The following is a 12,152-nucleotide window of genomic DNA, read 5'->3' as shown; positions in this document are numbered from 1 at the left end:
CAGGAAAAATAAGGAAAGCACACAGGACATTAATCCACTACGCACCAGCATCGATAATGCAGCGTCTATTCAATGCGTTGCCAGCTCATCTGAGGAATATATCAGGAGTGAGCGTAGATGTGTTTAAGGAATAAGCTCGACAAATATTAAACTGCATCCCAGACCATCCAAGATTGGAAGATGCAAAATATACCGGAAGATGTACTAGCAACTCTCTGGTAGACATTAGAGGTGCCTCACATGAGGGACCTGGGGCAACCCGAACAAGATGTAAGGTCTGTAAGGTAAGGTCTCTCTCTCTCTCATTATGTTAAGTAATGCATCTTTATGTGCACATTGAAAGCTGCGTTTACAATTATCCATATGTAAATATTCACACCTAAATACATATTTCAACAATTATGCAGTTTTCTGAATTGCTGCAGTCCCAACGGATTTCATGTCTAAAATAATAATAAACGTCAGATTAAGAGTTTTCTGTTAATTACAGCACCAAATTAGGGTCATATGCTGTCATTTCTCACACATAGATATATAATGAAATTTTATTTTGTTTTTTTCTTGCCTCAGAACTGAAAGAGAGAATCTCCAAGAGAGGCGTTTGGGTTCGAAAACCCGAAGAAAAGTTGAGAAAACTCGAGGCTCAACCCCCATTCCCGTAGGGGGGTAATGCCGTCAGTGGTACCTCATACCGTGCACTGTAGGCATTACTAAAGGCTCTTTGCAGCGTGCCTTCGGCCCCTAGCTGCAACCACTTTCGTTTCTCTTACTGTACCTCCTTTCATATTCTCTTTCTTCATCTTACTTTCCACCCTCTCCTAACACTTGATTCATAGTGCAACTGCGTCGATGTTTTCCTCCTGTTACACCTTTCAAAACCTTTTACTGTCAAAAAATCCATTTCATAGGTCCCAGTGCTCTGCCTTTGGCCAAAATTCTATATTCAAGTCAATTCAACTCGACGATTCGAGACGACCCAAGATATAAAAGAGGATGGAAGTCACAGAGGAGTTTGATTATTTGCGTAGGACAGCAGGATATCCCTCTGCTTTGGGTGAGAATAAAATGCCGCTTAGTTTTAGTATTACTGGAAAGTATGAGATCTAGTTAAGAGTGATGTAATGTGAGTGACGAAGTTCCGAAAATATGGAATCCTCGACAGTGGACGAATTTAACTGACCTGGGAATTACACGAGCAGCAAAGAACGACTACGGTTTATCGCAAGGTCAGGCTGCCTCTTTATTTACTATAGACAGGTTTATAAAAATCATCAGTGTAGTATCTACTTTTTTCAAGTTTACTACCAAATTAATTATTACTGGTGAAACTTTTTAAAAATCTTTTCATCATTGCTGTTATTTTGATTAAAAGCAAAATTAAACATGTCGTTAATCAAAGGATACATTATTTCGTATCAGTTATGCATTCTTATCATTCATGATTATTCAGATCTTCCGATGAATGTCATTGCTCAGATTTTTTCAAGGTTTTACAACCAGCTCGCTCGGAGAAGTTACTATAAGGTATGATAATGGTGAGAGTTTGATTACCGTCAGAACTACTACTACTACCACCACTTTTACTACTACTACTACTACTATAATAATAATAATAATAATAATAATAATAATAATAATAATAATAATAATAATAATAATAATAATAAAAATAATAATAATAATAATAACAACAACTCTGTATCAAAATCAAAAGTCATAGATTCGAATCCTGGCAAAGGCGGATATGCACATTATGTATAATTATTACGAAAGAAAATTTGTTCACGGGAATAAATTTGTCATATGAACATCCTTATTTGATTACCTCAAAATTTCAAACGAGCAGGCCAATGTAGAAGTATATTTATTAGTATATGTATGAAGTGTCCAGTTTTTAAGAGAACCCCAACCCCTTATTAGTACGTTGACCTGTGTATGAAAATAACTATTTCAAATCCACCAAAGTTCTTACAAAATCGGTTGCTTACTATTTATAAAATGGAGGATCTTAATCAACTTTATTCCCATTGGGCAAAATGTATGAGTAGGAATACAGGATCTTCGCTCTGTACGAGCATAGAAAGAAAACTCAAATGGTGCGGCTAACGGGGGTTTTATGACATAGGCCTACCCAATGTTATTGAATTTGAGTACCTATAAAACTTAATCGTTCTATCCGGGTTAGTCATAAGAACCACAGGAGCCCCAATTTCCTTTCCAATATCTTTATATTTTTATGGGTTATATGTCCATTTGATGGAAGAATAAGGGAAAGCTAAGTGAAAAGAGAGGAGAGGGAGAGAGATGTTATGAATCGGATGACAGAGAGAGAGAGAGAGAGCTTCACATGGCTGCGAAGACGCTTAACAGTGAGGCGATTCTTAAAGGTAAGAGAAGCGTTAAGTTTTAAACACCAAATTGAGTACATAAGAACCATTTACATATGTATTTAGACTCGCGGTTACTTATGATGTTGTTCCTAATGCCAACATGATTGTAACATCAAAGATAATGATTATTGCGTGATGAAACGAAACGCCATTTAAGGGAAACAAAACAATTTAAGAGTGTTGCTCTTACCGTTTTTGAGGTGTATCGAGTAAAGCGTGGTTCACAGAGGTATTCAGGACAGAAAATCGAACGAGTATGGTTGCAGGCACTGTCACTTGAGCGTTTTTCAAGCACTATCAGCAGCGCAGTATAATGTTACCCGATGGTATGGTCACTTGTGCAATGTGCATGACTCTCAGTCTCGCCAAGTGTGGTGTCAAATGTAGTTTTAGGTTAGATGCAATCACTATAAAAAAAAAATCTGTTGCTTTGTTTTTTTTTTATGTATTTTGCATAATATATTTTACATTCACATGAGAAATGTATGTTGGCGTAAGATCGAATTGTTAGATGTAAACTCATTTGATCCTGCGTTGCCGGCGGTGTTCAGCCGTCCTCTTCCAAGTTGTAGTCCTAAATTGGATTGGTGCACTAGACGTTACGGAGTCAGTTGGACTAATTCTGCGGTTCGATGCAAACCGTCCAATGTTTCGTCGACGATATAATGACCCATAGAAGGAAAGATGCCAGGTGTGTGTGTGACAACAGGAGGGATAAAATGGCACTTCGAGAATATAGTAACCGGGTCAGCCACGACGACAAAACCCTGCACCAAACAGCGTAGGCCTAGTTGTGAAGCCAGAGCTCGTTCTCCTGAAATCGATATATCTGTTGGTGAGTGTGATTCAATTTTAAATCTGTCTTTCATAGTTGTCATTTTCATTCTTATAAATCGGTTATGACTTGGGGTCCACCGACAGTATTGGAATAACGGTGGCATAGCCTACCAAACACGGGCGCCATGTTGACTATCCTCTTCGGTCTAGGCTACAGATGCCCTGTTAGTTATTATGGTGAATATGTATTTCTGATCTGAAATGATCTTTAGTTATGGAAATATTCGTATTCAGTAAAATGTATGTATTCAGTTTGCTTTCTGAGGCAAACGAAATTTCGTCTTTCTCTATAAAGCGTGTAGCTATGTATTCAGTATTTCTGTCATGGGATTAATAATCATTACCTATCTTTCGTGTTAAAAAAAAATAAAAAAAAGCAACTGTGAGAGCAGATTTTCGGATCATTGATGTGAACTATAGAGAATTCTAGTTAGTTTTAATAATAAATTGATTTGATCCACCACACATTGAACCGTGGTTCGCTTCAATGAACAGCCCGTAGCAGGAGACAGAATGGACCGTTATGTTTTCTTCACTTCAAAAGTATAATTGGGTGAAATGTTGCCTTGTAATAACGTGAGCCACGATAGCGTAATTATTGTTTTTATAATTGGAAATCGTTTTTTTAAGTTTCTAATTAGGCAAGAGAACGTTGGCAAGTGTTACTAAGGTTTCGTTAGCATTTGACATAAAAGACAGGTAAAAAAAAAAAAAAAAATAGCACTACAGGGAAGAGCACGACACACTATTTTGATGTTATATCCTACACATACTCCGTTTATTTGCCATAGAAGTTTTCTTTTGCAACTTTCCTTTACTCAAACTTTCGTATTTTGAAACTTCAAAATGTAAGAAAACTGCTACCGACATGTTAGAGAAATATTATTGATTGATAGGTTATTTTTTACTCACCCTGTGAATTCCCTGAAGAATTCCATCATTACTGTTTCGTTAGCTTTGCGCGTTCTATTTGTAAATGAGCCAATCTTCTTTCGAATCAGGGAAAACGGAAGCAGTAAGAACATAAACAAATCGAAATGAAAATAAAGGAGAAGCTGCACAGGACGACACAGTAACTTGACAGTTTAGTGTGGGATATGGTGGGTGTTACAACCGCCCATTACGTGTCCTATGATGGTGTTCATTTTTCATTGTTATCGTAACGCTTCCTCCGAAGCTAACCATCCATTGAGCACCATCTTTTAAGAAAATCATCTCAGAAGCCTAAGCCTTAACGCCGCGGCCATTTGACTATGTGAGAAAACTCGCAGTGTTTCTACGACTGTAGGCCTAATAATATCATCAAAGGACGTGATCTCGATTCCTTCATTTCGATTACTCGGGTCTTTGTGAAAGGGGAGTAATCCATAGTAAGTTTTAGGCCTATGATTTTGGCCATTTGGTCTAGGATGTTTGCACGAAATGATTTAATTTAAGATTATCGAAACAGTTGATATATATATGTATGTATGATATATATATATATATATATATATATATATATATATATATATATATATATATATATATATATATATATATATATATAAACTTCTTTAGTTTTATCTCCTTTAGAAAACAGGTATTCAATTTACGGTTGCTATTACAACTCATTCATGTTTGAACTGTTTTTAATGATAGGTTTTCATCTCATGACTCTTATTCGTTCTCTCATTTTACTTTTCTTTAGAGGCGAATAGCAAGGGATTCCAGATTACAGAACACGATACGAGAAGAAAAAAGAAGGAAGGACGTGAACATCCGCACACACAATCATAAAAGAGGTGAGCTAATAGAATTACAGACAAAAATAAGAAGATATATTTATGCCCTCCACAAATACTCATTGACTAATTTCATCACGACCAACATAAAGGGTATTGCCTCTTCATTGACCACATCAGTCATGTCAGCTCTCTCTCCTGTCTTAGCTGTGACTGAAGTCACAATCGTCAAGCTTTGTTACCTCATTTCGTATTTTGTGAAATAATCTGGTTAGCATACAAGGTGCCATTTGATTGTAGGCTGAGATCATTTCTGCAGGTTATTTCACCATAACCTCTGGTTTCACGATTACTAGTAACAATTCGTGATTTCATTCATTTTTCATTTCATTCATTCAGCTTCCAGTAGGACAATAACATTATCACCATCTATATTTGTTATTCATGAGAATACAGATAGTTTATCATTAGTTTTATTATTACTATATATGCAGCTTAAGATAATTTCATTTAATGTAATAAGGTTACACAGTGCTATTCCCTAAAAGAACGAGAGGGGAGCGAGGTAAAGGTAAAGGTGAAGATACTGGGTAAATCAGTTCGCCATACCAAACAAAGAATGTGGTTATAGTTGTATGGCTCGCAACCCCATCCCAATTGAGCAGCACTTTTATGAGGAACCCATTCATGGGGAAAACTATCATTATATATATATATATATATATATATATATATATTGATATATATATATATATATATATATATATATATATATATATATTTGTGTGGTGTGTGTGTAGGGGTGTGTGTGTGTGTATGTGTGTGTAGTAGTCAAAGCGCAGTTGGTCCCTGAAGTACTTAATTAATGTCTACGTGTGCTAGACGGTCTCCAAAGTTTCGTTCTTAATGAAGGTCATTAAATATTTTCGGGTCTCGTGGTTTTATTGTTCTTCTTCCCATAAGAGTTTCTGGACAATTTCCTGTGGTCGAGAAGAAAAGTTGTGATTCTCATTTCCATCGAGATGCAAGTGATTTTTTTTTGGTTGCTCGATTTAAACGAGCGGAAAATAACGAGTTCTTCGTTGGAGCGACATCAGTGTTATTTGCTTAGTGTCGAGTTTTTCCTTAAGCCGTTTAATTGTCGATTTAAAAAAAAAATAATTAAGATATACTTAATATTCTAATTGGCTACTTTTCAACTTTGTTTCCGTTCTAGTTCTGAGTGGAGGCTGAATGTCGGAAACAGAACTGAAGAAATATTTTTCTCTTCACTGGGATCTGTGGTCATTTACATTTGTGAGTAAAAGCAGTCTATTTTCTAAATTGATTAATTACAGAAATTCATTATTAACATACATATATTTCAGGTAAATCGTCTGAAAGATTCATTTTTAAAACATATCAATCTGTCTCTCATTAGTTAGCACGTCTCTTTGTCTGTTAATATGTGTGCTAGTGTTTGTACGGCACTGTTACGTTGTGAAGACTATAATTCTCCAGAGAATTTATTTGCTTAGTAACAGCAAAGCTGCGTGAATATGCTAATGAGAATGAAATGTATTGCTTCAATAAAGGAAATCCTTTAGTTGCACATTGCTGAAACTCGCTCTTTTCAATTTTTGACAATTTGAAAATCGGCGTTCCAAAAATACATTTCTCTTTTCGAAAGCATATCCTGGAAAATTATTGTCAGCGGAACAAAAGGGAACCAAAGTCATTATGACCCAAACCTAATGAATCAGACCTCGGGGAAGTGCATTGAAATGTTGCTGTAAATTGCTGTCTGGGAAAGATGGAAATAATAAATTTGCTGGAACAAATTTTCCTGGAAACAAGGGAAGAGCCTCTCTCTTATTCCAGGAGACCTGCTGGAGATTAATGTGTTTGATATATATATATATATATATATATATATATATATATATATATATATATATATAGATATATATATATATATATATATATATATATATATATATATATATAATATATATATATACATACATACATACATACATGCATACATACATACATACATACATACATACATACATACATATATAAGTATGAGTCGTATCACATTACCGTGATTCAAAGTCCTTTAATATCTAATTCGCTCTACCTCGGAATTAATATATTTTCATATATGTTAACCGAAGGTGAATTTTTTAGTCGATAAGAGATTGTCGGCTGACGGGCGCAAAACCATCGAACCCAACAAATCCAGGACGCAGAGTGGCGGTGTGGTTTGGTTTTAAAGCTTCAATTTGCGTCTGGATTGTTGGGTTCGATGGTTTCGCGCCCGTCAGCCGACAAATCTCTTATAGACAAAAAAATTCCCCTTCAGTTAACATATATGAAAATATATTAATTCCGAGGTAAAGCGAATTAGATACTTAAGGACATCTGCAGTCGATGCATATATATGCATATATATATAATACATATATATATATATATATATATATATATATATATATATATATATATATATATATATATATATATATATATATATATATATATATATATATATATGTGTGTGTGTGTGTGTGTGTGTGTGGTGTAGAATTTGTTTATGTCTATCTGTGTTCGGCATGTTTGCAAATTAGGCAACGCTTTGAAAAGAAAAATATAGATAAATAAACAAATAAAGGTATTCTTATAAATGTATAAAAACTCTGTAGGTTTCATTTTCAATCACCTGTCTGCAGCTCCGTCTGAGGACTGTTCTATAGTCGATTCATTTAAGGTAGATTCTTGCGCCTACGAGACGTTTGTTTGGCGGCCTCTGATTGGCTGGTACCGGGAGGCAGACTGCTCGCTCAGTGGGTCTATTTTCGTTTGTAGCTTAGAAAACTAGCAAAATGTTTTACATTTCTTCATTTATCTCACGTTTTACAAAAGATAGGAAAGTTTTGATCATACCATCGGATTCAGTATTAAATGTACAATTAATTATCTTTTCCTGAAATCAATAAGTTAAAATACAAGGAATTACAACGAGTAGAAGTGAAGGGAGAAACATTTCATTCTTTATACCTGTTTTTATTCATCATCGGATTTTGCATAATTCATGAGATCAAGATAAAATGAAATCTTGTGTTTTAAAACAATAAAATCACCCTGAATACGCTGTGCTTTCAGATTTTAAATGCTGTAATATGTAAAGAGAAAATGAAGAATAGTCTTATTATGTTGCATCCGTACTTGACTCGGTTTGACAGTAGTGCCGAGAGACGCCTCTCAGCTAGAGCCGTTGGCGTGTTGGTAAATAAATGCATAGAATTCACATTATGACTTTCGACATTTTTACTCAAATATTATATATGTCCGTATTTCTGGACATATCTGAAAAAAGAAAAGTAAATAATCAGATGGATGCATCTGGGTGTACATGCTTTATGAGGCTCACTGATAAATAACAGAACTTGTTTCTCTGGCAATAACATCAAAAGCTTATGGTTTTCATATGTTTCACTTAATAAACAAAAGTACAAATGTTTATTTCTTACATAAAATTTGTTGACGATGTAACGAATATAATATACTGTCTTTTTCAGAATTGCTTGAGTTACTCTTTACACCAGAATGTTTATCTCCTTTATATACATGTTACACTTGACAACATGTCTACAACAATGTTTAGGAAAAAATTTGCTTAGTTTTTTCTCCTAAGGTAGTTGATTATTCTTGAATCACTTAATTCATACCTGAGTTAGAATAGCTCCCGTAACCGTTCCCACAGCCCTGCATAATTGTATATACATAGTACATGTAGGATAATGAGACTAATCAGAAGACTGTTATATCTTCATCTTTTAAACAAAAAGAATGGAAATTCATGCAGATATATCATGTCATAAACACAAAAGAAAGTATACACAGTAGGCTTACATTGGTATGTCATTAGGCTATCGATATGAACAAAAAGAAATTAAAATCTTACAAATTTTCTTACGTCATCATTATTTAAAAAATAAATAAAGGAAAATCATACATATATACATAGTCATGGTTATTACCTACTGAAACAAAAAAGAATGGGAAATTATAGAGATACATTGATATCCCCTTGCTATTAAAACCAAGTAAAAAGAATTTATAAACAGATATGTACATTGTTATGCCATTAAATATTAAAAAAAAGGAAACTCATATGGATATACTGTAGTTATGAAATTCCCCTATCAAAAAAATGGAAAAAACTATAGAAACACTGTTAGGTCTTCACTTTTAAAAACAAATAATGGAAAATCATTGATATATATCATCACTGTCAGTGTCATCCTCCCTAATACAATCAATCATCACTGTCAGTTCGTCATCTCCAATGTCAATAACAAACTTTCAAACATATGTCTCTAGCAACATCTTTCCTCTATAATATCTTCTAATTTCTTAACGTGGTGAAAACATTTCTTCCAGTCTTCTGTTGTAACTTTGCCTATCGCCAGTCTCGTAAGCTGCTCAACAGTTTTCAAAGATTGATTTGCATTAGAGTTATTTTTTCTGATATCCCCCTTTATTTGAGCCCATATAAGTTCTATGGGGTTAAACTGACAATAATATTGTGGCAGTCTGAGCACATCATGACCATTTGCACGGGCTATCTCATCTATCACATACCTCTGTTTTTCTTTGTGACACTTGGCAATCTGCAGCAATTTTGGCTTTGTTGCTGATGGGTCGTGGGTGACGTTATTAGAAGAAAGCCACTCTATGACTTCACTTTTTCTGTTGCTGTTGTTGGCACTTTATTTCTATTTTGCTATGGTAGGGAGCATTGTCCATTATGATTAGAGATCTGTCTTCTATATTAGGCAATAGTTGATCCTTAAACCACTTTAAAAACCTTTCATGGTCCATGGAATCATGGTAGCCCCCTTTGGCACCATTTTTTGACCTAAACAACAATAGCGCATCTTTGACAAACCCCTTCTCACTCCCCGCGTGCACCACAATAAAATCTTGACCCCTTTCCAGTCTTAAGTTTGGGTCCTATTTCGCCTTCAACCCGTTGTCCAACACTGACGTACACATTCATTTTGGTTTATCCAAGTTTCATCCAGGAATACTTCAGGTTTACGTTCAGTTGGACTACAATTCCTATTCTTTTCAATTAACCGTAGATATTCAGTTCTCGCTGCCACTAAATCATCACGTTCCATTAAAATTGCTCTTCCACCCGTCACTTTTTTGTACGGAATCCAAGCCTTCTCACAATTTTCCATAACGTTGTTCTTCCACCATTAAACTTACCGGGTCTTCCTTCACTTTTTCCAGTAGGGCATCTAACGTTGGGAGCTCTCCTCTCTCGTAAAAAGACAAAATCTCCTTTCGAATACACTCATTTTCAAAACTATCCACCTTGTCCTTCACTCGTATCCTCTTCCTGGGATATACAGGTGAAGCGAAGGGGACGTTACCACACTCAGATGACTGTCGCTTGATTTTTTTCACTGTGTTGGTTGGCACTCCTGTAGCTTTGGCGGTCTTCTCAAATAAATACTTCATTTCTTGAGTCTGCTCCCCACTGTGAGCTGAAGTAACGATGAACATTCATTATAATGTTGCGAGCTTGACTTGTAAATCTGGAAATGGTGCTGTCATCTCGAGACATCTGCTTGAAAAGAAAAAAAATCTTGCTTAGTTCGTTGCTGTTTATTGCTCCACTGAGATTATTATTTCATATCACTCAATTAAGTCTCTGATATCTCTTTCGTTTGAAATATATTCATGATAGAAAATTAGAACAACTATGTTTAAAGAAACCAACCTCATTAAAACTAAGGATGAGCTGAAGAGTGCGAAGTAGGTCCGTAGATTTCAAATTCATTCCTGGACTGAATTTCCCGCCCGCGGCCAGCCTACACCTCAACGATACCAGATGCATCCATCTGATTATTTACTTTTATTTTATCAGATATGTCCAGAAATACGGACATATATGATATTTGAGTAAAAATGTTCGAAAGTCATAATGGGAATTCTATGCATTTATTTATAGAAAATGTAATGACATAATAATTCGGTAAATACATAGTCTCGAAACTGCAACTTCTCATATCGCCAATTGGCAACTGCCAACACGCCAACGGCTCTAGCTGAGAGGACCAGACCCAACGATGTGTCTCGGCACTATTGTCAAACCAAGTCAAGCACGAATGCAACATAATAAGACATATTCTTCATTTTCTCTTTACATATTACACGCATCTACAATCTGAAAGCACCAGCGTATTCAGGGTGATTTTATTGTTTAATAACACAAGATTTTATTTTATCTTGATCTCATGAATTATGCAAAATCCGATGATGAATAAAAACAGGTATAAAGAATGAAATGTTTCTCCTTCACTTCTACTCGTTGTAATTCCTTTGTATTTTAACTTATTGATTTCAGGAAAAGATTATTTAATTGTACATTTAATACCGAATCCTTTGGTATGACCAAAACTTTCCTATCTTTTGTAAAACGTGAGATAAATGAAGAAATGTAAACATATTGCTAGTTTTCTAAGCTACAAACGAAAATATGACCCACTGAGCGAGCAGTCTGCCTCCCGCTACCAGCCAATCAGAGGCGCCAAACAAACGTCTCGTAGGCACAAGAATCTACCTTAAATGAATCGACTATAGTTATGTAGTCTGCCGTTTGTTTAAACTACCTCAGCTCACAGACAGTCGGAGCGACAGACAGATGGCTGCAAGGAAAGCCTACAGAATTTTTTATACATTTATTTTCACGTTATTCTTATTTTGTATTTCAGTGTGTTGCATAATCCTGAGGATTGTCGGGGTCTCTGTCTCCGCTGATTACTTGGGGGTACTTCAAAGACGCTTTGTGCAGCTGAGTTTAATGAGTTTTCTCTCGCGATTTAAAAAAAATTTTGTTACTTATTCTTAAGCTGCTTTTGAAAAAATCTGTGAACGAAACTTCGATTGTTGAGATTTAATCTTTCTTGGAAACGAGAGAGAGAGAGAGAGAGAGAGAGAGAGAGAGAGAGAGAGAGAGAGAGAGAGAGAGAGAGAGAGAGTCTTTTACAATATAAATTTCATTTTTAATTTCCCATCGTCACTCTTATGGATCGAAGTGACAGGAGTATTTAACTTCGCAAAAAAAAAAAAAAAAAAAAAAAAAAAATTGTCGGATAGAAAATTGTAAATTTGAAACATTTTTGTGGTTTACAAGGAGAAA

At 35.2% G+C, this 12,152-nt stretch overlaps 1 long non-coding RNA gene across 1 annotated transcript in view; it reads left to right on the top strand.

Moving 5' to 3' along the window:
- Positions 1-3,118: 3,118 nt before the first annotated feature.
- The window catches only part of LOC135214160 (uncharacterized), a 157,942-nt gene continuing 148,908 nt past the window's right edge, over positions 3,119-12,152 (top strand). The window contains exon 1 of the long non-coding RNA XR_010314307.1: positions 3,119-3,225. This is a non-coding gene — a long non-coding RNA (uncharacterized LOC135214160). The remainder of the gene's footprint in view (positions 3,226-12,152) is intronic.

The sequence above is a fragment of the Macrobrachium nipponense genome, chromosome 45 (genome assembly GCF_015104395.2).
Source record: "Macrobrachium nipponense isolate FS-2020 chromosome 45, ASM1510439v2, whole genome shotgun sequence".
Classification (NCBI taxonomy): Eukaryota; Metazoa; Arthropoda; class Malacostraca; order Decapoda; family Palaemonidae; genus Macrobrachium; species Macrobrachium nipponense.
Note: the sequence above shows the minus strand (reverse complement) of the source record. Positions and strands in the feature narration are given on the sequence as shown.